This window comes from Lepidochelys olivacea (genome assembly GCF_965140295.1).
Source record: "Lepidochelys olivacea isolate rLepOli2 genome assembly, chromosome: 6".
NCBI classification, from domain to species: domain Eukaryota; kingdom Metazoa; phylum Chordata; order Testudines; family Cheloniidae; genus Lepidochelys; species Lepidochelys olivacea.
Genome location: NC_140416.1, coordinates 125,193,519 through 125,217,479, shown reverse-complemented (window position 1 = coordinate 125,217,479; position 23,961 = coordinate 125,193,519).

Genomic DNA, 23,961 nt, shown 5'->3' with positions numbered 1-23,961 from the left:
TGCCAATTGACATGTTTTGTGGATACTTGTCCATGTCATGGAACCATTAATCTTGGGCATTCTTTGCTCAGCAAAGTCCCTGGATTGCTACAGCGGTAGTGAGGCTAATTAGGATTGAGTTGTGAGTCACTGTGATGACCTTGAAGTCTCTTTAAGTAGACGACCAAAGGGTAGGGATTCTGAAGAGGAACAGACTCCACGAGTCCAGGTGCAAGCACAGGCTGCCTCTAATTTAACACTCTACTCTATATCAGTCATGGGGCCAGCCTGCATAGAACATAGTCAAGGGCTATTGGTTACATTTATCTTTTTAGGTTGGTTGTGTAATATTTGCTTGTAGAAATCAAAGGATTTATTGGAGCTCTGCAAGTAACAACTCCAGCATGCACATGCAGGGCTTAACTTCCTCCTACCAACCCCCCACCCTCTCCGAACCAAGACAACATAAAATCAAAACCAGCCAGTAACTCAACCCTCTGACAAAGATACAGAACCTCTGTGAGTGGTGGTTCTGGCTGTGCTGAATATTACAGGTTTGTTCCTCTGCTGGTTATTTGTCTATTATTTCTTCGATTGCTGCAGAGAATGCCGGTGCATGTGTCTAATGCCAGGTGCCTACCAAGGAGCTGTATGCAAAATGAGAAGGTACAGCTCAGGAAGAAGGACTTTATACAACCTTTGTGCCTCCTGTTATTTGGGCTGCTCTGGCATGGCCCCAGTGGTAAGTTAGGGCAGCCTCGGGCGCTGCGTTAATTTACTCCAGCCTTCCCCAGGCTGCCTATTGGCTCCTGTAAATTAAAGGATTGGTTTCATCCCCCCTCAGTCCCTGGCAAACCGTTATTCTGGGGGCTGTGAGCAATGCTGTGGGGGGCTGCACGCATTGGCTCTGCCCTGGGATTATTTCCCCGGGGCAGTTGGAGATCCTTTTTGGCAGCTCAGGGTAAAAGTGGCGGCAACAGGACACCAAGGCAAGCCCAGCACCTGGATCTAGCCCATGCCATCTTTCCTCTTTCTGAGGAATACAGTACATGCGGATCTGGCTGGCTCCGGGGATTAATAATGGGGGATGGAGGCTTCCATTTCTCAGTCCCTAATTCACATCGACCTGCGGGGGGTTGGTATTGGCTAAAGGCTGGATTTAACTGAGCTGGGAAGATGTACCCCTCCAATAGGCAGATGTTCTGGTCTCATTAGCACATCGCAGCTGGCTCCCTTGTTGGCAGTCTCAGCAGAGAGACCAAGGAATGCATGGGCATGGAGACAGTTAACTACCTTCTCTTCTAGGGGCTCAGACGTAACCCTAGGGCAGTACTAGGGCCCAGGTGCAGCTGATCTGTTCCCAGCTCCGATGGAGAAGCTGGGAAAGGGGAGGAGGAGTTGCGGGACGACTGGGGAAGGGAGCGGAAGGCATTGGGCTGCCAGGAAGTCCCAGTGTTCTGTAATGATTAGCGCCCTCCAGCAGAAAGGTGGTCAGGAATTCATTGGCAGTGTCTCCAGCCTGGCAAGAGACCTGGGCGTGGGCTTATATGAATTCAGTATGACATGTGCTAGGAATACTTATGCCAGAAGAAGTCCTTTTTAGAAGCCCTTTGATCTCCCGCAGCCAGAATATCAGACCTGCTCCTCTCATTTGCTAGTTATAGTTTGGGGGAATGCCAAGGATGAGTCAGACAAGTAGCTGGGCACAGAGCGTACTTACTGCTCTTTCTTGCTTCGGCTGGTGGCTTTCCTGCTAAGAAGAGAAACGTGCCACAAGGTACCTGTAACAGGGTGATTCTCTCCCCTCCAAGGTAGTAAGCGGTCAGTCAGCACCTGTCTGTTGTGTGCCCGTTTAAGTCCTGGGACTTCTCAGAGTGGGTGAAGAGCTAGGGAAGGCAGAGTGGGGTGGTGGGGAAAGAGGAAGATGCTCCTAGGGGAATAATTAAGGCTTGGGGAGAACCCAGGGTACTGTTTCCTTTATGGCCTGAGACCACAAGCCTTGTAGAGTGGGTAGGGCAGGGCTCCCCTCCATCCCAGCTAATCAGGACAAGCTCTGGGAAGAAGGCTGTACGTGATCTCTCCCGTTCTGAGGGAAGAGACAGGAGGGATGGGTACCAGCCCAGGGAGGTAAGGGCGGATGTACCAGCCCAGGAAGGTAAGGGGGAAAGCTACCTAGAGAGCTGTTAGAAGGAAACAGCTTGGGGAGCCGCTGAGAGCCCAGAAACACAGGCCCCAAGAAAGGAGGGCTGTGCCACTCCCTGAACCCAAGGGGAGAAACGACAGGCCACAGGGGCTTGGACCAAGAAGCACAGGCCCAAGACAATGGTTGGTGCAAACCCTGAACCCGAGGGGAGAGGTGACAGGCAGGGAGACTCTGCTTTGAGTCAGGGTGGCAGAGATTTTTATTTCAAGTATCTTTGGACTTAAAGAAGAAACCCAGCAGGGGAAGTTTTGTCATATCTTTTGACTTCAGAGCTCTTACGGCGCCCTGAGGTGCCCTGTGCACAAAGGTCTGATCCGGTTTCCATTGAAGTCAATGGGGGGACTCCCCTGATTTCCGTGGGAGATGGAGAGGACCCATTTGAAGTCTCTTTACACTAGGGAGGAGAGCAGCAGCTGGTTCAGTAGCGCAGGGCAGTGAGCAGGGCTGCAGTTCCTCATTAACAAGGCCACCACAAGGACTACGTAGCACATGTGTCCCTGAAACAGAGTTTGAGCAGAACTGAAGCTGAGCATAGCCTGTGTCTGGCCCTGTGCTCCGGCGTGAACCTACAAGCAGAAGCCTTATGTTCTCTGGGGGATATTCTCTCCTGTGGAGCTCATGTTACCGAGGTGACGTCTGTACAGCGAGCGGCCATGAGCCTCTGGGCCTTGGTCGACAGCCTGGGGCTCGGGCTACTGCACTCAAACCAGCTGTGTAGGTGTTGTGGCTTGGGGCTCTGAAGCCTGGGGGTGCGGAGCGGCCTTCAGAGCCTGAGCCACAAAGTCTACCCCGCTATTTCTAGTGCAATGACCCAAGGTCTGGGACTCGCCACCGCGGCTATGTAGACGTACCCCAACAGGTGTGCAGCGTGTGCAAGTCATTCCAAAATTAAAAAATAACCCACTAAATGGACAAATTCTCTTGTGGAGTTGATTGGCGAGCTCCAGTGAAACCTATGCAGCTCCACCAATTTACACAAGCAGAGAATTTGACCCCGAGAGGCCAAATGTAGGGGAAGGGGAGAGGCATGCGGTATATAGGATAATCCAAAGGTGAGGGTTGTTCTGTGCTGAGTTACACAAGAAATGTATCAAAAATCAAACAAAAAATAGAAAGCATGTTTGAATGTCATCAGAATTATTATTACACCATAACTCCTTGTACTAGAGGAAACATTTTCTGAAAAAGCAATGTCTCTCTAGGCACAGTCCCTGCAGGGGAAAATGCTTGTGATAAAATGCTTCTGGGAGATGCATCTCTAAACAAGCCCTAGCTAAGCAAAACACCTCTTAGGGAAATGGTTCTAGGTGCTGTGTCTAGACTAACCTCTGCTAGCTGTGTCTCCCCTTTGGCTCCAGGTGAGGACTACATGGGCAGCTTATGCTGGCCACCCCGAGGTGAATCACAAAGCTGTCTCTGTTATTTGCCCAGGAGTTCCCCATGGTTCTGAATCCTGATGCTTGGGGGGAGGGAACATCTGATAAACAACTGGAATCCTGTTTAGATCTATTTTATCAACTAAATTAAGTAAACAAGATAGAAAATACACACACAGCAAAATTTTAAAAGTGTTACTATCAAATTATCATTAATGTAATTTTCAGTGATTAAACCAAATAGGCCAACAATTCTTTATAAACTTGATCTAATAATTTGGGAAGGCAGCAGTGCCCCAAAACACAGGGCATTATCGTTCTTGATGCCAATCCATATTCTTTTTCATCTAAATAGCTGATACAAAGAAGGCTGTTTGAGGTATTATAGAAATGCTCTTCTCAGATAAATTCTATGGGTTCCACACAGGTGCTACCAGCTATCTGCAGGCAGTAAAAAAAAAAAAAAGAAAGAGAATTGCAAGAGTACTGAGGTAAAGGTGCCCCTCTACTAATCAAAGCTGAAAAATAAACCATTGCAAAAGGTCGACAATTATTCAGGATGGTTCCCATGGGGGTTCATTTGCCTTCTAGTGGCCGGTACATAGCTGAAAAGATTAGCCGGTTGTTTTCTTGGTCAGCCTGTTTAATGTTAATGGACTTGCTGGTTTGATATAAGTGACTTGTGTATAGATGTCAAATTGCACATTGCTGGACTTCCTACCTCGTCAGGAGGGTGGAGCAAGCACAGTCCTCTTTGTCAGGCACGGCAGCATCACATGGCTAGAGGCCAACACAGCAGCTGTGGACAGAAGCAATGGTTTCCTCTTTACCCTCAGTTTTGGAAGATGATGGCCTGCATTGTTCCTCCCTTTGGATCTCCTCCTCAGGAGTTTGTTGGTGAATCAGAATGGGGCTGCTCCCCTTCTAAAGTCACTGGCATCCTTCACTGGGGTTTGATTAGGTCACCTTTATGCAAATAAGGATCCTCTCCATTCCATTTTGAGCTCAGAAAGTACACAGATCCAAAAATATATTGTCAAAGAGTCAGTCAGCAGGCCCATAGGTATTTTGAGACATTTCGGTCATGGCTTAGTCAGCATGTATTGTCTTGGTCTATCTTCTCAACACCTGTGTTCCTTCTGCCATGCTAGAAGTTTCAGAAGATGGTTAAAAACCCACCTTCTGACATTTAAGGGTGGCTTTAGTTTTAATGACCTGTCTCTTCTTGATTGCCCATGGCGTCTTGCAGAGCTAGCTTAAACACATGTGAGCAGGATCATATAGATTCTTCAGCTTGCTAGGATCATCTGGGCATCTCACCTAATCAATTCTCTGCCATTTCAGGGCCCTCAGGAATTGGTGACACTTGGTCTTTCCTGTTCTCTGCCTGTGGCTCACAAAATTTTGGACTCCAGCAGACTGAAATGCTTTAGCCTAACTAAAGTCATTGGCCTCAATACAGATGCATAGATTCCAAGGTCAGAAAGGTCCATTCGGACAATCTAGTCTGACCTCCTGTTTAAGATGTTGTGATAGTATCTGAGACCTGATTCACTGAGGAGTATGTAGAGGTGTCTTCTGAGACCTTATCCACTGAGTTCCCAGGAACCCAGCTTGACCCTGAACTCATCACTGAGGTTTCTTTATTGGCATACAGTAGAACTACACTTGAGTTGATCAGGCTCAAGCGGAGGGGGTGGGTACAGAGAGTACCATACAGCCACAGTTACACAGCAAACCTCTTCCTTTATGTATTTTACACATTGCATTGCATTTACTATACTTTGCATCACACATTTTGGGATTGGCTTAGTTACTTTATAGGAACCAATCCCTGTATAGTACGCACTGTCCATGTCTGATTTACTCTTTACCTCATCTTACGTTCCAGGCCTGTCTTATCCATTGTTATCTTGCCCATTGTGGATGGTGCCTTGGGTGATCCCCTTATCTTAGCTAGCACAGATATTCTGTTTCCAGCCTGCTGATCCATTTACCTCCCTAATCCTGTCTCCCAAGAAACAAGGCCTCACCGATGTCTGATTACTTCTGTTAAGCCAGACCTACATAACACAATCCATAGATCTCCCCCAAAATAATTCCTACAGCAGATCTTTTAGAAAAAACCTCCAATCTTTATTTAAAAATGATGGAGAACCCACCATGATCCCGGGTAAGTTGTTCAAATGGTCAATTACCCTCACTGGTAAAAATGTATGCCGTATTTCCAAACTGAATTTGTCTACCTTCAACTTCCAGCCATTGGATCTTGTTACACCTTTCTCTGTCAGATTGCAAAGGGTGGTCTGGGTGAAATTTAATAGCCTGTGATATATAGAAATTCAGACTAGATGATCTAATGATTCCTGCTAGCCTTAAACTCTATGAAACTGAGGCACATTCAGGTTACACCAAATGTATGAATTAATCTGTCGAGGGTGAAACTAAGGACGATTCACCTGTCCTCTAACCAGGTAACAAGCATGAATGCTCATGACATGGCCATTTTGCATTTTACTCTACATCTGCCTTTATGGAAATATACATAGCCTGTGTTAGAACAGATGTCATTCATTCGCCCCTCTGTTTTATAGTTATCTTTTCTAGTCACTATCTCAGAGAGGTCCTTGTTAGCAACTGGCTAACAGGCAAAAACGGCCATGCTCCAAAAAGCTCTCCCTTAGGTGCTAAGCTACAATTAGCAATTATAATTCTATTATCTTTCATTTAATTGCAACCGTGAAGTGCTGCATTTTGCTATTCAATGATGCTGCAAAGCAGGAACTGCACATACATATTAATTGGGGCTCACAGCACAATGGGTATGTTAACTTCATTGCCATTAGCTGAAATGTGTATTTACTTCTACTTTTGCAAAGCCTTTTGGTACCTGACCTGACACCCTATTTTTAATCTGCTTGCTAGTAAGTATTTTGTAAGCAGTCCACAGAAAGTGTGCTCTATTTATATCATGAAGTTGCAAATAGGTCACACCTTGTACAGAATCACCAGTTAAATGCTAGTTTGAGTATAAAGCTGGGTCATAGTGGGGTTTATTCTTCTGCAGGAATCATATTAACTTGGCTACATTTGGATTTTCATTTTGCATGGTCATGAACTGTCAGGGTTCTTAAGTCTGTTTTGAATTTTGCCCGGTTAGTTTGTCTGGTTTCCAAGCGGGAAGAGCATGGTGGTGAAGATTTAAAATGGCACTGGTAGGCTTCAAAAAATATCCTTCCAGAGTGTAATAAATTAGTAAAATAAGATCTGTGTTGTGTCGGTGCAACCAAACCTACTAAAATATCAAGCCAGAATCAATGTGCACCTACGAAGGAGGACCAGACCTTAATGACCGCATGAGCAAAAGTATCCGCTGGTGTAAACTGGCGTAGCTCCATTGACTTCAGTGGAGCTGGGCTGATTTACCCCAGCCAAGGATCTGGCCCATGCATAACAATCTTCTGCCAATTTCCTTGAATGACTAAATTCTTTCGAAAGGAATAGTCTCCTGTGTGTCACTTGTTGGCGACCCTATTGAGGGCGAGGAGTTGGGCTGCTGGTTATTACAAACAGTAGCTCTTGCTACTGCTGCTCACGTTATTCATATCAGTCCTTCTATATGTTCTTTCCAAAAGGCAGGTGTGCGGGAGCATGTGTTATTACATCGTCAAGTCTTCACATGAACTTTCACCCGCTCCTCCTAACAATAGCCAATTTGTCTCCTATGCCATCGGCGTTAAGTTTCCTTTGCCACTCCAATAAATATAACGTTCTTTATAAATCCCTTGGAGCTAGATCGCCGACCCGCAGTCCCGGGGTGGGGGCAGAGGGAGGAATCAGGCAAAATGTGGTGAATCTCAGGGGTTGTGAATCCACAGGAGCGGAATTTTTAAAAATAAATGTGCATGCCACCATAAACTGGCTGAGGTTCACAGACCCGCACCTAGGGTTGTAGCTATTCTCGAGCTGCACTGGTAATTTATTTTTGCCAGCACAAATGATGTGGGTGGAAACTGAGCTACTATAAAGGGTAGGGGCTGGGCTTTAGCCCTTTGGAAATGTACCCTCTGAATGCCACCGTATCTTTTAGACATCTCCAACGTAAACGAGTTCCGTGAAAGCACTGGAAGGCAGACTAGAGTAAAATAATAAGAGGAAAGCAATAACAATAAGGCCAAAGCAACCAGCTGCACACGCAAGGAAAGTGTGAAGCCAGATCTGTGAGTAAGGCTGGTTTTAAAAAGTGCCATTTTTTTTGCAGGACATTTTGAAAATGTTTCCATTCTTTTTCAGCTGTAAACAAAACATGTTTCGGTTTTGAAAGCCGTTTTGGTGTGGGAATTCTAAAAAACAACCAAGAGCTAAATCTTTACCCCAAAAGTTTAGGTTTTAGTTTGTTGCTTCACTGATTCACTGGGGAATTTCTATCAAAATGGAAATGTTCATTTTAGCCGAACAATTTTTTTTCATGGACGAGCTCCATCTCTGGGTTAACTAACTGTATGGACAAAACATCACAAAATGCTAAAGAAAAGACACAATTACTTTATACTGACTCAGTAAGAAGAATGGGTGTGTAGTGGGGCAGAGCAGGGGTTAAAAGCAGTCCTGGAGAGGGCTAGGACTAGGCAAAGGAGCGGAAAGCAGCTGAGTGAGTAGCCAGCTCAATTAGGGCTCAGCTGGCCCTGATAAGAGGGCTGGGGGCCAGGACCAGAAGGAGTCTCACTCTAGCCCTGGAGTGGGAAGGGCTAGTTGCCTGGGAGCAAAGTACCTGAAGTGGAGCCGTGCTGGGGAAGGGCAAAGGGAGCTGGGGAGCTCCAGCCTCATAAACCCCTGCAGAGGGGCAGCCCGGGTAGGCAAAGGCAGCAGGTCCTAACCCCTTGCCAGTGATGAGTGGCCGTTACAGACTTCAGTCTGCCCCAGTGAGAGGGGGCTAGCTGATGACTAGCAGTAACTACTGAGTCAAGGTGGGTTTAGAGGTTTGGGGGGTTCTCCTGGGAGGGGAGACCCAGAGTGTGGGGGTACTGTGGGGCAGAACCTCAAGATAAAGGGCACTGGGGTCTGGGAGGGACATGGAGACCTAAGGCAGGGAAGACGCCAGCCTGCAGAGGGTGCTCCAAAGCTGGAGTTGAGCTAAAGCCCTGGATGACCAGCAGGAGGCGCTGCACCAGTGAGTCACTGCCTCACTACAGGGCCCTAAGGGAGGTATACAGTGAAAATGAACTTAAAAGAGAAAATAATCTCTTATCTGGGTGCTTGACTGCAGACTTGCATGCATGTTTCTCAGCAGAAGACCAAATTGTACAGGACTAAGCCCATACATTAGTTATCTGGGCTAAAAAAGAAAGTGAATTCTGACCCCATTGAAGTGAGTGGGAGTTATGCCTTTGACTTCATTGGGGCTAGGAGTTCACCCATGAAGAAGGTGTTGCCTATCCTCACTGAGCGGCTTCCAGAGTAAGGTCCTACTCAAGGTGAATGAGGTGACAGCATCAGACCCTAAGGGTCTGGGTTAGTCTGTTCGTGAAGGTTCTTTTCACTTCTCTACTCCACTCACATTTCTCTGTTTCCTTTCCTTTCCCTCCCTTTTAGGTTTTTAATATGCTGCTGGCATAGTCAGATTCCTAAAGGACTAGACTTCCTGAGAAGCAGATGGAGTACTACGAATTCTGTTTCCGTAGCAATGAGTACCATGTCAAATCAATCTGCAGGCGAAGGTTCCCGGTTGTGGAAGGTGGTGGGTTGCTGATAAGAGAATTGAAAAGCACTCTTGTTTTTTGAGAGAGAAGTAAACTGTGTGACAGAAACAGCAGCAATGTTAGCTTCATTCATGAATCAGTGAGCATTCCTCTCTTCTTTGCTCTGAGACGTGTGAGGGGCCGATTTATTGCATCTGGTACTTACTCCAGGAGAGTTATGTTTGTCTCGGATTCTGATAAGGATGTTGTCGCAACCATACAGCTAAGGGTAGCCTAGAATTCCTCCTTACCTGTAAGGGGTTAAAAAGCTCAAATAACCTAGTTGGCACCTGACCAAAAGGACCAATGGGGAAAGAAGATACTTTCAAATCTTGGGTAGGGGGGAGGGAAGGCTTTGTTTGTGCTCTTTGTTTTGTGTGTTCTCTGGGGAAGCAGAGAAGCATCAGGTCAGAAAACTCCTTCTCCTAAAATCATCCTAAAATGAGTCTCAATATTGCAAAAAGAGTAAGTAAATAAGGCAAGGCGAGTTAGATTATCTTTTGTTTTTAGCTTGTGAATTTTCCCTGTGCCAGGAGGGAGGTTTATCCCTTTTTTTTGGTAATGTTAAAGGTTGCCTAGAGGGGAATCCTCTGTGTTTTGAATCTGATTACCCTGTAAAGTTACCTTCCATCCTGATTTTACAGAGGTGCTTCTTTTACTTTTTTTTCTTTATAATACAGTTCTGTTTTTTAAGAATCTGGTTTACCTATTTGGTTGGTAGATTATTCTCAAGCCTCCTCAGGAAAGGGGGTGAAGGGGCTTGTAGTTCCTGTTTCCCTAAAATATCCCCCCAAGTGGTCCCTTTCCTGAATCTTTGTCTAACTCACTTGGTGGTGGCAGCAATACCCATTCAAGGACAAGGAAGGATTTGGGCCTTGGGGAAGTTTTTAACCTCAGCTGGTAGAAATAAGCTTAGGGGGTCTTTCATGCGGGTCCCCACATCTGTACCCTAGAGTTCAGATTGGGGACGGAACCCTGACAGATGTATAAATCCGGTGTTTATTTACTCTTCTCTTGGGCATGGCCCTGTCCAGAATCCATCACTGTTTCATATACTGCATGGTGAATAATATGAAAGGACTCTGTATTGCTAAAACTAAACTGGCTTTTCAGTATGAAAACTACTAACAGAGAAACTGCAACTACCCATGTGCCCACAGACCGACTTTCTGTTGCCCCCTCTACACTCTTCCCTCCTGCAACCTGGACTCCTCCCTCCAAGTTCCATGCAGGTTGCTCTAATCGGTGCCACTTCTGCGATGGACAGAATCAGAGGGGTTTCAAGAGCAATTCAGGGTAGTGCTTTAGTATTTGTATCACAGTAGTGCCTAGGGACACTGCCAAGGGGAGGGACCCCATTGGCATGCTGCACAAATGCAGCCTCTGCCCAAGACAGTTTAAAGTCTAAAGAGCGAAGAGACAAAAGAAGCATTATTATCCAGTTTTACTGATGGGGATCTGAGGCACAGACAGGTTGAGGGTACATCTAAATTGCAGCTGGGGGTGTTGAATGGTGGCCCATACTGGCTGTACTCTAGCTAGCTTGCTAAAACTAGCCGTGAGGACCCTGCTGTGCAGGTTACACAAGTGAATACACACAGCGCGAGGAGAGGGGCAGACAGGCGGGCCTGTGGAGCTGTGCTGTGGCATCCTTACTTCTCTTTATAACAGGCCAGCTTGAGAACAAGTAATGCAGGTGGATCTCCACAAGGTGCCCTTTGCAGCCCTGGCTGCAATAGAATCATAGAATCTCAGGGTTGGAAGGGACCTCAGGAGGTCATCTAGTTCAACCCCCTGCTCAAAGCAGGACCAACCCCCAACTAAATCATCCCACCCAGGGCTTTGTCAAGCCGGGCCTTAAAAACATCTAAGGAATGAAAAACCTTCTAATGCAATGTAGACATACACTCAGTGACTTGCCCTGATTCACACAGGAAGTCAGTGGCAGAACCACAGATTGAACCCAGATCATCTGAGTCTGCCTTAACCACAAAACGCCTTTCTCCCTCTGCTTTTTGTCCTGGGAGCTGTCTCTAAAGGGCTCAGAGTCCTTGTTGACTTGGGAAATATGACCCAAACTTGGGTGCTGTAGCACAGCCCACATTCAGGGTGGCGGAGGGACCAACACCTTTGCCAGCTCTTGTCTCCTGCTTGATTCTTTTCCCTCTCTCCTTGTGTCTTCCTGATGGTAACACGACTCCCTGGAAGACAGCACCTCTGTCCGAGCCCCTTGACCAAAAACCTATTTTACACTTCAGCACCTCTTCTTAGGGGTTATGAGGATCTCTTTTCCTTGAGGATGCCTTCATGAAATTGCCCAGGCAGGAGTAATCTTAGTAAAAATGTGTCATTAAATTCAGAGACAATTGAACTGAAACAGAAGAATTGCTTTGCTTAAACTAGATTATCCCTTCTCATAAGCTCACATGGATACGTCTTTCTCCATGTAGTAACAGAGACAACAGAAATGTGAATAGCTTACGTTTCCTGAATGCAGTTCTCTCCTAGGACCACCCTTGAGCCAGTTTGTCCACAAGACTTCCTGTCCAGATACCAACTCACTCATGCTGTATCCAGCACCATTTTTAAGTCCCTCTGACTGACTCAACCAGCTCAATCTGATAGGCCCCTCCTGGGTGTCCAGGCCTTTATCACTCAGCAGAGTCCAGCCAGCCAGCAAGGTGAGGTTTCCTTCACATTTACACCAAAGTATTTGATCAGAAGACGTATTTGCAGGGAAGGCCCCATGGTTGTCTCCTAATTAGCTCTGGAAGCTTTCTTCCTACCTGTCTGTTTCCAAGAGTTGCATGACAAAAGAGACAAGGATTTCCATTTCTTTACATTAAGTCCATTGGTGGTTTAGATGCAACAAATCCTGCATCTTGGCAGGGGGTTAGACTAGATGACCCTTGTGGTCCTTTCTAACCCTGTGGTTCTCTGATCACCTCTGGATCTGCATGACAGTTCCTTTCTATTGGAGCAGTTCACACCATCTTGCTAAATGTACCCAAGGACAGAGATAGCTGAGATATGATCCATTTTAAATTTGGGTTTCAGAGTATCAGCCGTGTTAGTCTGTATTCGCAAAATGAAAAGGACTTGTGGGACCTTAGAGACTAACCAATTTATTTGAGCATAAGCTGAGCTGTAGCTCACGAAAGCTTATGCTCAAATAAATTGGTTAGTCTCTAAGGTGCCACAAGTCCTCCTTTTCATTTTAAATTTACTTCATTCACATTTTTGATGATAAAACATAGATTAGCGACAAACCCACGATGCTGTGTCACAGCCAGACTGGCCATTTCTTACAATAGGAATTTCACTGCAGTGGTTTCTATTCCCTGGTGTTCTCTTCTCCTGGCCACGTGCTCTTAATTTTTCCCTTCTTATCCTCCTGGGTGAGTTTGCAATCCCTGGTTCTCTTTATTTCTGATCATGGTACATGCTAATTGAAAGGCTTACAATTATACGATATAGCAGATGTACCTAATAACAGAACAAAGGTTTTCTTTACTCACTCAGATGTGGTTAGAGAAAGGAAATTAACAGGGGTAAGAGCACACTCCCTGGGCCTTAATTGATGCTGTCATGATAGGTAGAAAACTGGGGAGTACACACAGTAGCTAACTGGCTAAACACACATCCCACAATCACAAAATTACTTATTTTAGATGGGATCTGGGAAACAAAGACTCAAGTGTCTTCTGAAAACAGAGCTGCTCAACCAGTCTGTCAGTATGCCAAAGCCTCTGGGATAAAGTACCTAGAAAACTGGTGGGATAGAAGAAGAAAGGAAAGGCTTTTTCTTCATCATGGAATTTAATGTGTGTGTGACTGAAAGTATTTGAAACCCTGGAAAATAAAAATGCCTTTATGCTATTGAATGTATTTTTTCATGGGTTCTGCGCTCCCTGGTACAGGGACTTTCCTTGTGTTTTTTGCCTATACCGCACCTAACACAAGGGGGTGTTAATCTGGTTTCAGTGACTATACACCACCAACAAATTTTTGACTAGAGCTGGTCAAAAATGTACACATTTTTCATAAAGATATCCTCCATAAATATCCATTTTTTCGTCCAAACAGTTCAAAGATAGAAATCTTTCAACCAGCCTTTTCCCCCCACCGTTTTAGTTGGAAAGAACAGTTTGAACTCCATGTCCCTAAGGCATCCCTTTTTGTTCACCACTAGAGATCATGCTCCTCTCATACCAAAGGCCCATATTACTCTGTAATTCTGCCTCTCACCTCCAGAGCTCCTCCATGTGTCAGGGTGCGGTGTTGCAGGGATTTTTGTGGTCCAGTGCTCCCATTAGTTATTCTGATGCCACAATACTATGTTCTTGTATGTGGCCAGATCACTTCTTAGTCCAGTTCCCTTCTGGGGTTAACAGAAAGGTCCCAAATTGGAAAGCCCAGAGGCTTTTAAGCCTGGGCCCATGATACTTGGCCTCTTCTCCTTCTGATGCCTATACACTTCCTCTTGGTCTAGGGAAGGGTGAGGGAACCCAGGCCTGCTGGTTCCTCTGGGTTCTAGCCCAGCGACCCTGTCCTAGGTGGATAAGGACTGCTTCCTCCATTTCTCTGTCCTTTCCCTGGACTGCTCCTACTTTTGCCAAGCCTGTTGACATCTTCCCCAGGTCTCTGGATTCCGCTCTCCCTGCTTGGGATCCCTGCTTCTTTGCTAGCTGCAGAGGTGCCTCCTCGAAGTGGCTCTCAGCCCTTCTCACAGCCGTTGGGGTGCGACCAGTAACTTCTGTCTCTTGCTTTAGATCAATCTGTGTAAACTCACCACAAGGCAGGAGATTCCCCCGGCAGCCCTCTTCCTGGAGCTGGGGCTGTGCCTTAAGTCAGCTGCAAGCATTTGGCAAGCTTCCTTCAGTTTAGCACCCTGCCCAATTAGCCTTCCATTCTGGATGGTTCAGTCGGCCAGTCCTGCCCCTTCTGTGTCCACCTGGTGTGAGGGAGAGGGCAACCTTTATGCTGGTCCCTTTCTCCCAGCTCCTTCCCAGTTGGTTGGCTGAGAGAGGAGCCTTGACCCACCTCCTCTGCAAAGCTTCAGGCCCTTAAAGGTACAGTGCCATAATTCATTCCCCAAGCATGTCCTTAGGTGTTTCTCTACAATCTATTGGATCCTTTCAAAGCCTTAAAGGGCCATGCAGCTGATGGGGTGGGCTGACCTATATGTGCTACTGCCCTGATGACTGCCCTGTCACACATCCCATCTGTTTATCTTTACCTCTCTGAGTGCGGACCTCTCGATGCTGGCACCCACTTCCTCGACAGGCCTGACAGAACCCAGGTTTGTTGACCCCCCCCCAGGGCATCACCTAAGCCTTGTGCTTCTGCCTGGCTAATTGTATTGGAGGTGTCTTTTTTCATTCATCTCTTTAATATCAAAAACAATTTTATTCTACATGTATCAAGAGACTCTAGTAAAGGGCATCTGTTTTAAACTGCAAAATATCAGCCATATCAGAGCCTCCATCGTTCCCGCGACAGAAGACTGGGGTGAGTGTGTCATTGTTGATCCACAATCAGCTGTTCTCATTCCAGCTCTTAAATGTTGTGGGAGGAAAATTCTGCCACTCCCAATATGTCTTGTGAGGTGTCTTCTATGGCTGGCCTGCAAATGAAATTACCCTTTCCCCTTGGTATTCTCTCTTCTGAGTAGTGAAAACAAGCCGTGACAGGATAGAAAAAAAACAGCTCAGTTAATTAGGTTAATTTTGATCTGTAAATTAAATGAAAAACTATTCAGATGATCAGATTCCGTCACAACGTTCTGTATTTCGTCACAACATTGTGTATAAGAGAATTAACATTCAATACAAATTTTATCCATCTCTAATGCAATCCTAATCCACTAAAATTGATAGCCCCAGGGAGACCATTCTAAAAAGAGCATAGGCGAGCACTTCAAAACTGAATTCATGCATTGAGAGAAGTCAAGCTAGCCGCAGAATCTGGGAGGGGGTGGGGGAAGCAAAACCTGTGTCCTCAGTAAGGGAGGAATTACGATGAATGGAGCTTTGGGTTAGATATATTGTGGGCAGGGTTAGAAGATTACAGCAAAGAGGGGATGCTGATGCTTCGTATTCTTCTGCCGAAACAAGTGAAGTGGATTGGTGACCTGCCGAAACAAGTGAAGTGGATTGGTGACACTGGGTAAAATCACATGCCTCCGCGACCAGCAAAAAGTATTTCCAAACCCCAAATTAAAAATTAGGGTGCATGATACTGTAAAAAGATGGTCCTTCCCCTTTAAGGGCTAGGAGGCCTGAGGCTAGCCTGCCAAGTTCAATCAAACCCACCTATGCCATAATTAATGGCATCTTAGCCAGAGGGGGCTGGACTAATTGGGGTTAGCCTCAGAAAAGGGCTGAAAAAATCTCCATTTTGTGGAGGAATCATAGGAAGTGAGATGGGGTCATCGCAGGAGAGACTGTGAGGGGCCTCTAGGGCAGGAGACAAGGAGTCAGGGCCCTATTCCACAGCCAAAGAGAGACTCAAAAGTAGCCCAGAAAGGGCTAGGAGGTGAGCCAGAGGACGGCTGAAGAGGAGGCCATGCCTTTTTGTCTAGGTGACCTTTTGTTGAGCTTTTGTTACCCCAGGAGGGGTTTGGATGAGGTGGGACTTAGCTGGAGGGCTAAGTTGCGGACAGCAGCAGCCCATTGCAGGGCCAAGGAGGTGATCAACAGGGGGCGCTAGAGGTGTGGACCCCTGCAAGGCCACGCGATGCTATACTGGCATGTGGAGATGATGACAAGCACTTTGTGGGACAACCTAAATATTACACTGTGCAAATGGAACTGACCCCATCCAAGCAGTCAGCTGGGTTTGAACCCAGGACCTTCGGCATTAAAAGCTGGAAGTCTTCAGGATTTGAACTACAGGACTAAATGTGCTATCTAGCAGATTTGTAAATATCTTATTTGGACCAGCCACTAGAGGGATGCAGAGACCCCTCTCTCTTCCTACGGGGTGCGCATTGGGTAATACTTTGTAGATACTTCCTTGGCAAAGTAGTGAGTCAAATATAGGGCCCCTTGATGGGGAGAGAACTGGCCCTAGGAAACCTTGAACTCTGGAAGCACATTCCCAGAGCAGAAGTTTGGGAATGAATTTGTCAAGCTCCGTCGTCAGTAGAATCTGAGCTCTCTGTGTTTACCAGTCCCCTCAGCCATTGTTCTCAGTGGATGTTTTCATGTAGTAAGGCCAAAATTTTCAAGGCTGGACATCTGACTTCAGGCATCTAAATCTTCAGAGGTCTTCAGAGGTCCTGTGCCCCTAAAGAAACCAGGCCACTTATTTAGGTGTCTGCAGGAAACTGCAAGTGCCTAATTTCTCCATTCAAATTTGAAAATTTGGGCCTGAAAGTATTCCCTGCCAGTCAGCTGTGGGAAAGCAGATATCCTGGGATCCAATCATCCTGGTCTTCCAAAATGGCCCTTTGGGGACACTAGAAATGAACACAATTTAGAACAGCCCCGAGGCTGCTGTAATTTATGACAGCAGATTGATCCAGTGCACAGCTGGCTGAGAAAGTCTAAAAGCCACCTTTATGCTTTGCACCTCCTGAGTTGCGTTATGTGCTTCTCAGCTACAGTGGAAGATCAGAACCATAGAAACCAACCAGGAGCTAAAACAACTTTAGAAAGCTGTGTAACCCTTCCCTTGTTCCCTCACCAGCCTTGAGAAAGTCCTTTGCTTTTGTGTTCTCCTGGGCAAATATGGCTTTTTCAAATAATTCTCTATTTCTCCTCACCTACTGCAGTCAGCAGAACTAGAGATAAAATCAAATCAATGGTAGGGCTTTGCGATATCTCTATAAACCGAGAGCTAATTGATTCCCCTTGGAATAGGCACTGTGATCTTATTCACCGGGATCCCTCCAGGTGGGATTGGAAGTAAACAAAAAAGGCCACCAATCAATATTTTTAGTGTAAAAAATATTTTGCTCGGGGGGGAAGAAATTAACTAGATCAGTGAATAAAGCTGGGAGGTGGAGCATAAAAAAGTACAGTCAGAGCTTCAGAAAGGAGTGGGGAGGAGAGACAGGCTGTATGGAGATTCTAGCACCACAATCATCAACCTTCCCTTAGTTTCAACTTTGTCTAGGGTTTCTCTTTGCAAGAAGGACAGTCCGGACCCAGCAAATTGTTTCTAAAAGCTCCCCCACTGTGGCCTGCATGTATAGTTTGCTAACACCGTGATTTGATTTCTTTGTAATTCCTAGAACTCAGCTAATTCACCTTGGAATGAATCTTTGACCCTAGTGACGTCACTAGGAGCTTTGCCATTGATTCCAGCAGGGCCAGGATTTCACCCCCTTTTAAACAACTGAAGTAGGAGTAAATGCTCTGGAACAGATTCACTGTTGTCCTGTGCCTTGTGGAGTTGCTTCCTCCGGGGCCAGCGGGGCGTGAAATGCACCCAGCCTGCTCTAATAGTGCTGTGCACACATTTTGCACTGGTGAAAATGATGATACAAGGTGCCTGGTGATGGTGAATCCAGGCTGATGTTTTATCTGTTTCAGGCACTTCTGAAAACAAGAGATCTTTCCTTGTGATTACGCTTTCCAACATCACACCCCGGACTGACTGGTTCAATAAGGACCAGCTCATGGACATGTCAGCAAGATTACATTTGTGTGAAATTGTTCACTGATTAGGGGCATAAACATTTTCAAAATCCTATCCAGTTGTCCAGGGATATAGTTAAAGCCTTTGCTGGGGTCCATGTATTTGCTATCAACTTTGTAAGGCAGTTTTGTGTTTCCTTTTAAAAAAGAAAAGGCAAGAAACCCCCCAAACAAACAAAAGCAACAACTAAACCCAGCTCATTAGACTTAGGAAATGAATAAACAGCTGAGACCATTCTGCCGACCAACCTTCCTCTGAGTTTAAAGAATTCTACCTGGCCAGAGAGGATCTCCGACAGAAAGGACACATCATGTTTCTGATCTTCCTTTCAAGTAGGTTAAGATTTCTTAGTGCCCGAGAAGGCACAAGAGGCATCCCAAATACCATGAAAGAGGTGAAAAAAGAAAAGGAGGACTTGTGGCACCTTAGAGACGAACAAATTTATTTGAGCAGAAGCTTTCGTGAGCTACAGCTCACTTCATCGGATGCATTCAGTGGAAAATACAGTGGGGAGATTTATATACATAGAGAACATGAAACAATGGGTGTTACCATACACACTGTAACCAGAGTGATCACTTAAGGTGAGCTATTACCAGCAGGAGAGCGGGGGAGACGGGGGACGGATGGACGGACCTTTTGTAGTGATAATCAAGGTGGGCCATTTCCAGCAGTTGACAAGAACGTCCGAGGAACAGTGCGGGGGGGGGGGGGAGGATAAACATGGGGAAATATTTTTACTTTGTGTAATGACCCATCCAGTCCCAGTCTTTATTCAAGCCTAAAGTAATTGTATCCAGTCTGCAAATTAATTCCAATTCAGCAGTCTCTCATTGGAGTCTGTTTTTGAAGATTTTTTGTTGAAGAATTGCCACTTTTAGGTCTGTAATCGAGTGACCAAAGAGATTGAAGTGTTCTCCGACTGGTTTTTGAATGTTATAATTCTTGACGTCTGATTTGTGCCCATTTATTCTTTTACGTAGAGACTGTCCAGTTTGGCCAATGTACATGGCAGAAGGGCATTGCTGGCACATGATGGCATATATCACATTGGTAGAGTGCAGGTGAACGAGCCTCTGATAGTGTGGCTGATGTCATTAGGCCCTGTGATGGTGTCCCTTGAATAGATATGTGGGCACAGTTGGCAACGGGCTTTGTTGCAAGGATAGGTTCCTGGTTAGTGGTTCTGTTGTGTGGTGTGTGGTTGCTGGTGAGTATTTCCTTCAGGTTGGGGGGCTGTCTGTAAGCAAGGACTGGCCTGTCTCCCAAGATCTGTGAGAGTGATGGGTCGTCCTTCAGGATAGGCTGTAGATCCTTGATGATGCGTTGGAGAGGTTTTAGTTGGGGGCTGAAGGTGATGGCTAGTGGCGTTCTGTTATTTTCTTTGTTGGGCCTGTCCTGTAGTAGGTGACTTCTGGGTACTCTTCTGGCTCTATCAATCTGTTTCTTCACTTCAGCAGGTGGGTATTGTAGTTGTAAGAATGGTAATCCTATTGCCCCAGCATATCACAGAGCACCAAAGGTTTGCCTCTAAAATGGCCACATTCGAGACAGTCTTTAAACAAGAAACATTCTGAGCTAGATTGCAGAATTCGCCGCACGGCCATGCAGGGAGGTGAGGGGAAGTAACCAGTGATGAGCTGCCAAAATCTTAACAACTGGTTCCCTCCTCACCCCACGAGGGGATCGTTGCCCACCCCCGCCCCCTGGGACTCTTGCCCTATGCAACCCCCACGTTCCTTGAGGCCCCCCCAGGACCGCTGCCCCATCCACCCCCCTCCCCGTCCCCTGACTGCCCCCAGAATCGGGCAGGAGGGTCTCATAGGCCACCATAGTGGGTGCCCACCCAACCCTAAGAGCCAGAGGGACCTGCTGGGGGGCGAGGTGGGGAGTCCTGGCGGTGCTTACCTGGGGCAGCTCCCAGAAAGCATCTGGCAGGTCCCTCTGGCTTCTAGAGGCGGGGGAGCGTAGATTGGGGGTGAGCAGGGGGAGCCGCTGCTCCCTCCGCGGATCACATCAAAAGTGGCGCTTTGGGCACCGACTCCAGGGGTGCTCCGGGACTGGAGCCCCCACAGGGAAAATTTGGTGGGTGCACCTCCGCTCCGCCTCCTCCCCTGAACCCACCGCCCCGCTCTGCTTCTCTGCATGCCCCCACCCTGGCTTCCCGCGAATCAGCTGTTCGGCGGGAAGCCGGGGAGGGCTGAGAAGCAAGCGGCAGAGGGTGGAAGAGGTGAGCAGGGGCGGGGAGGGGTTCCCCGGTGCTCCCCCACCCCTGGGTTACCTGCTGTGCGCGGGTGGCCCTCCTCGCGCCCCCCCCCCACCGCCTCAGCTCACCTCTGCCTCCCTGGGCCTGAGCAGGAAGCTGCCACCTGCTTCTCAGCCCGCCCCAGCTTCCCGCACAAACAGCTGATTTGCGGGAAACCTGGGTGGGGGCGGAGAAGCAGAGCGAGGCGGCGCGTTCAGGGGAGAAGGCAGAAGCAGAGCGGAGGTGAGCTGGGGCCGGGGATGGGCTGGGGAGCTGCTTGTGGGTTCTCTGCACCCACCAAATTTTTCCCTTGGGTGCTCCAGGGCTGGAGCACCCATGGAGACGGCACCAGTTAAATTTAGAAGCCTCACGGAACAACCGGTTCTAAAAGGGCTTCTAAATTTAACAACCGGTTCTAGCGAACCGGTGCGAACGGGCTCCAGCTCACCACTGGAAGTAACACAGGCATGTACACTCGCACGAACAACGGAATTGTGACTGGAGCAGAGGGAGAACAGAGGCTGTTTGCCAGATATTCCCCAGCCCATGAGCAGGTGGGCAAGGACTGGGCACAGCTGACTGGGCATGGGCAGGATATGCTCTGGGCTCAGAGCACAGGAGGTAATTTTGCCTATCTGAGGTACTATTCCTCCCCTTGAAGCGGGCACGGTTTGCACATTGTCTTTTCCTGCGCTCAGCTTAGCCCTTTATGTGCAGTGACTTATACTGCGTGAAGTACGTAGAGCAGTCACGCAATGATGGGCCTACGAGCCTAGACAGACAGTCTTTTTTTAACAGTAGCTTTTAAACCTGAAATAAGTTAATTTCAGGAGAAAATGGAAGATCTTTCAAGAAGAAAAAGACCCATTGCTGATAAAACCATAAGGAGCACAGTAGCAAGTAAATTAAAATAGATAATCTGACATAAACCATAGTGATAAGACCTGCTAGAAAGATTCATTACTAATACTGGGGTTCCTCCATAATGGAAGATAAGGGGCTCTGAGCATGGAGGCTTCAGACTGTAATAAATCCATTTTAATGTCAGGGCCAACTTTCTGGGAGATGAAACGAAGGGCGGGAAAAACCTAAATGACACTTAAAGAAAACCTACAGATTAATTTATTGGTTTAGTTATGGCAGCTTTGACTTCAGTAATGAATAGCAGGATACTAATCACTAATAAAGCATAAATTCTCTATGTTTGGTCATTTTCAATAGCTAACCCCAACTGCTCACCTTTTGTGAGGCACTCCACTGATTAATGACCCAGGCACGTGCTTGCCTTGAATAGGACTTCAGCGAGACAATTCATGTCCTTAAACTAACACGTCTTTAAGTGGCCTGCTAGATTGGGGACCTAGTTGTTTACCAAGCTGAAGTCATAAACCTCAGAGTAGGAAAGTACTTAAGCATACGTTCACTTCCCAGATCAGCCTTGACATTTATTTCTTGTTGCCTAGGACATAATCAGTTCCTACTTTCTAATTACAAATATCAAAATATTCATAAAGGTGCAATCTTGAGTGGGATAACCTTTTCCTACATAAGTACAGTTGCTCTGCTTTCCTCTTTGTCTTCCAGTGCCGTATTATGCAGTCTAATTAGGAGGATTATGGGGCAATCAATCTGGGACCTACTTTTGCCATAATTAAATGATGACTCCTCACCTGCATCAACCCTGGCTCTTCAGTAAATGGATCCTGGTTTAATTTTTGACACAGCCTATCTAGTCATCTAGTCATCTGTTTTGCTTTCAGGTCACAAATTATGCTTCATCCTCAGCTCGTTTCTGGGTCGGTAGAGATACTATATCTCACATTAAATAATGGAAATCCCTTGTCTTCTGGTCTTAATTCCTCTGTCCGGAGTGACCAGATGTGGAGGCGAGAGATGGCTGTAATTTCAGAGCTAGTGCTCCAGTGACCTTTTCAGAAATGTCTTGAGCAGCAGGACTTTCCCTACTTTTAGGGAGGGGATTTCAGACATTTTTTCCCAAGGTGCAGAAAGATGCCAAAAACAGAGCCAATGTTAGATTTATTGACATCATTAAGAGGACAACAGTGGTGTGTGGGGGGGGTGTCAGCAGAGAGGGTTAATGAGGTATAAGTTGAACCCTGTACACTTCTACGTGGGCAGCATCCATTGGGCTTCTTGTTGGCAGGTGGGACTGGGTAGTGGGAAAAACGTTAGCTCCACCCCCTAACTTCATGAGCAGCATGGAACTAACATGATGTGTGCCACCATCCACATTGTTTGCTTTGCTTGTGTGTTTGACCGCTTCCCCCACTCTGTGTTTCTCCAGTCTATTTAGACTGTAAGCTCTTCAGGGCAGGGACCATCTACTACTCTGTGTCTGGGACGCACCTAACACAGTGGAGCTGCACTTTTGGTTTGCCCTGAAGCACTACCCTAATAATTAGAATAAGAGCTAAAAAGGATAATATACTTTTTTGGCCTTGTTTGAGAAGTGCAGAGTTCAATAGTTGAGTTATAAACTCCTACAGAATAAAAGGAATGGTGTGGTTTAAGGCTAAGAATGGTTTAAATACATAGAAAGCTACAAAAAACATAAATTCCCAGTTTACAGACTTACATAGCATCACAGTGAGAATAAGAAAGAAATACTGGTATTCTAGTTATTAGAAGCTAATTGTGTATAATTAACCTAATTATTAGAATAAAATCCAACTATTTGCATAATAGTAACTAGCAAATTTCTATTTTTCTCTGCTCCACAGAACAACCACATTTATATTTTGAGACATTTCCTAGATAACATAATGAAGCTGTCATTAGCATGTATGTGTTGATTTCCTTGTGGAAATAAATATAGGGACAAATTTCATTCTCATTTGATTCTGTGAGGTTCATTTAGTGTTACTTTGATGTAATAAAGACCAATGGAGTCAGGAAAATGAACAGCAGTGGTCTGCACCTGCTCAATTTTCAGGCGACCCAACAAATACAAAACGTCTTGGATGCATCTGAGATCAAAGCACTGGCCCTTGATTCTCTATGTCATTAGACGGCAAAGGCACATCAAGGTCACCAAAGTAATGCATGGAGCAAAGTGTTGGACTAATCACAGGATGATCAGAGCCATTTTTAATTTACATGCTGAACAGATTAAACCAAAACTGTACATAGGGAGCCGAGACATCCATGTCTTCCAGAAAAAACGGAGAGAAACCCTAGATGAAGAAATTGACAGCATTACATTATCCGCCAATGATGCATTTGAAAAGTTGCACGTATTTAAGGTGGTCATTTTTTGAGCCTCAGAAGAAATTGTAGTCAAAAATCGAAGACAGCACTGGGGTTGGCTTGATGAAAATGACAATGAAATCAAAGATCCTCAAGGAAAAGAATGATACATTTATGTCTTGGCAAAATGACAAATAATCAACATCAAAGAAAGATACATTGAAGTATTTACAAGCCAAAGCTGAAAGATGCCTTTGTGTCCTACAGGATAACCGGTGGGAAAAGAGAGCAGAAGAACTAAAGTATTTACGCTCATACTAATAACACAGATGTTTTATGGTTCCCTGAAGGCCATTTATGGCCCATCAAAATCAGGACCAGCTCCACTAATGAGGGCAGATCTATTTGCCCTAATCAAGGATAAGAGAGGCATCTCTTAATGATGGGGGAAGCCCTTTACGGGGCTACTCAACCATCCCTCTACAGTCTACACAGAGGCACTAGAGGAACTGATACAGCACCCTATATCTGAAACAATTGCCCAGCTACCTAGCACTGAGGAAGTGC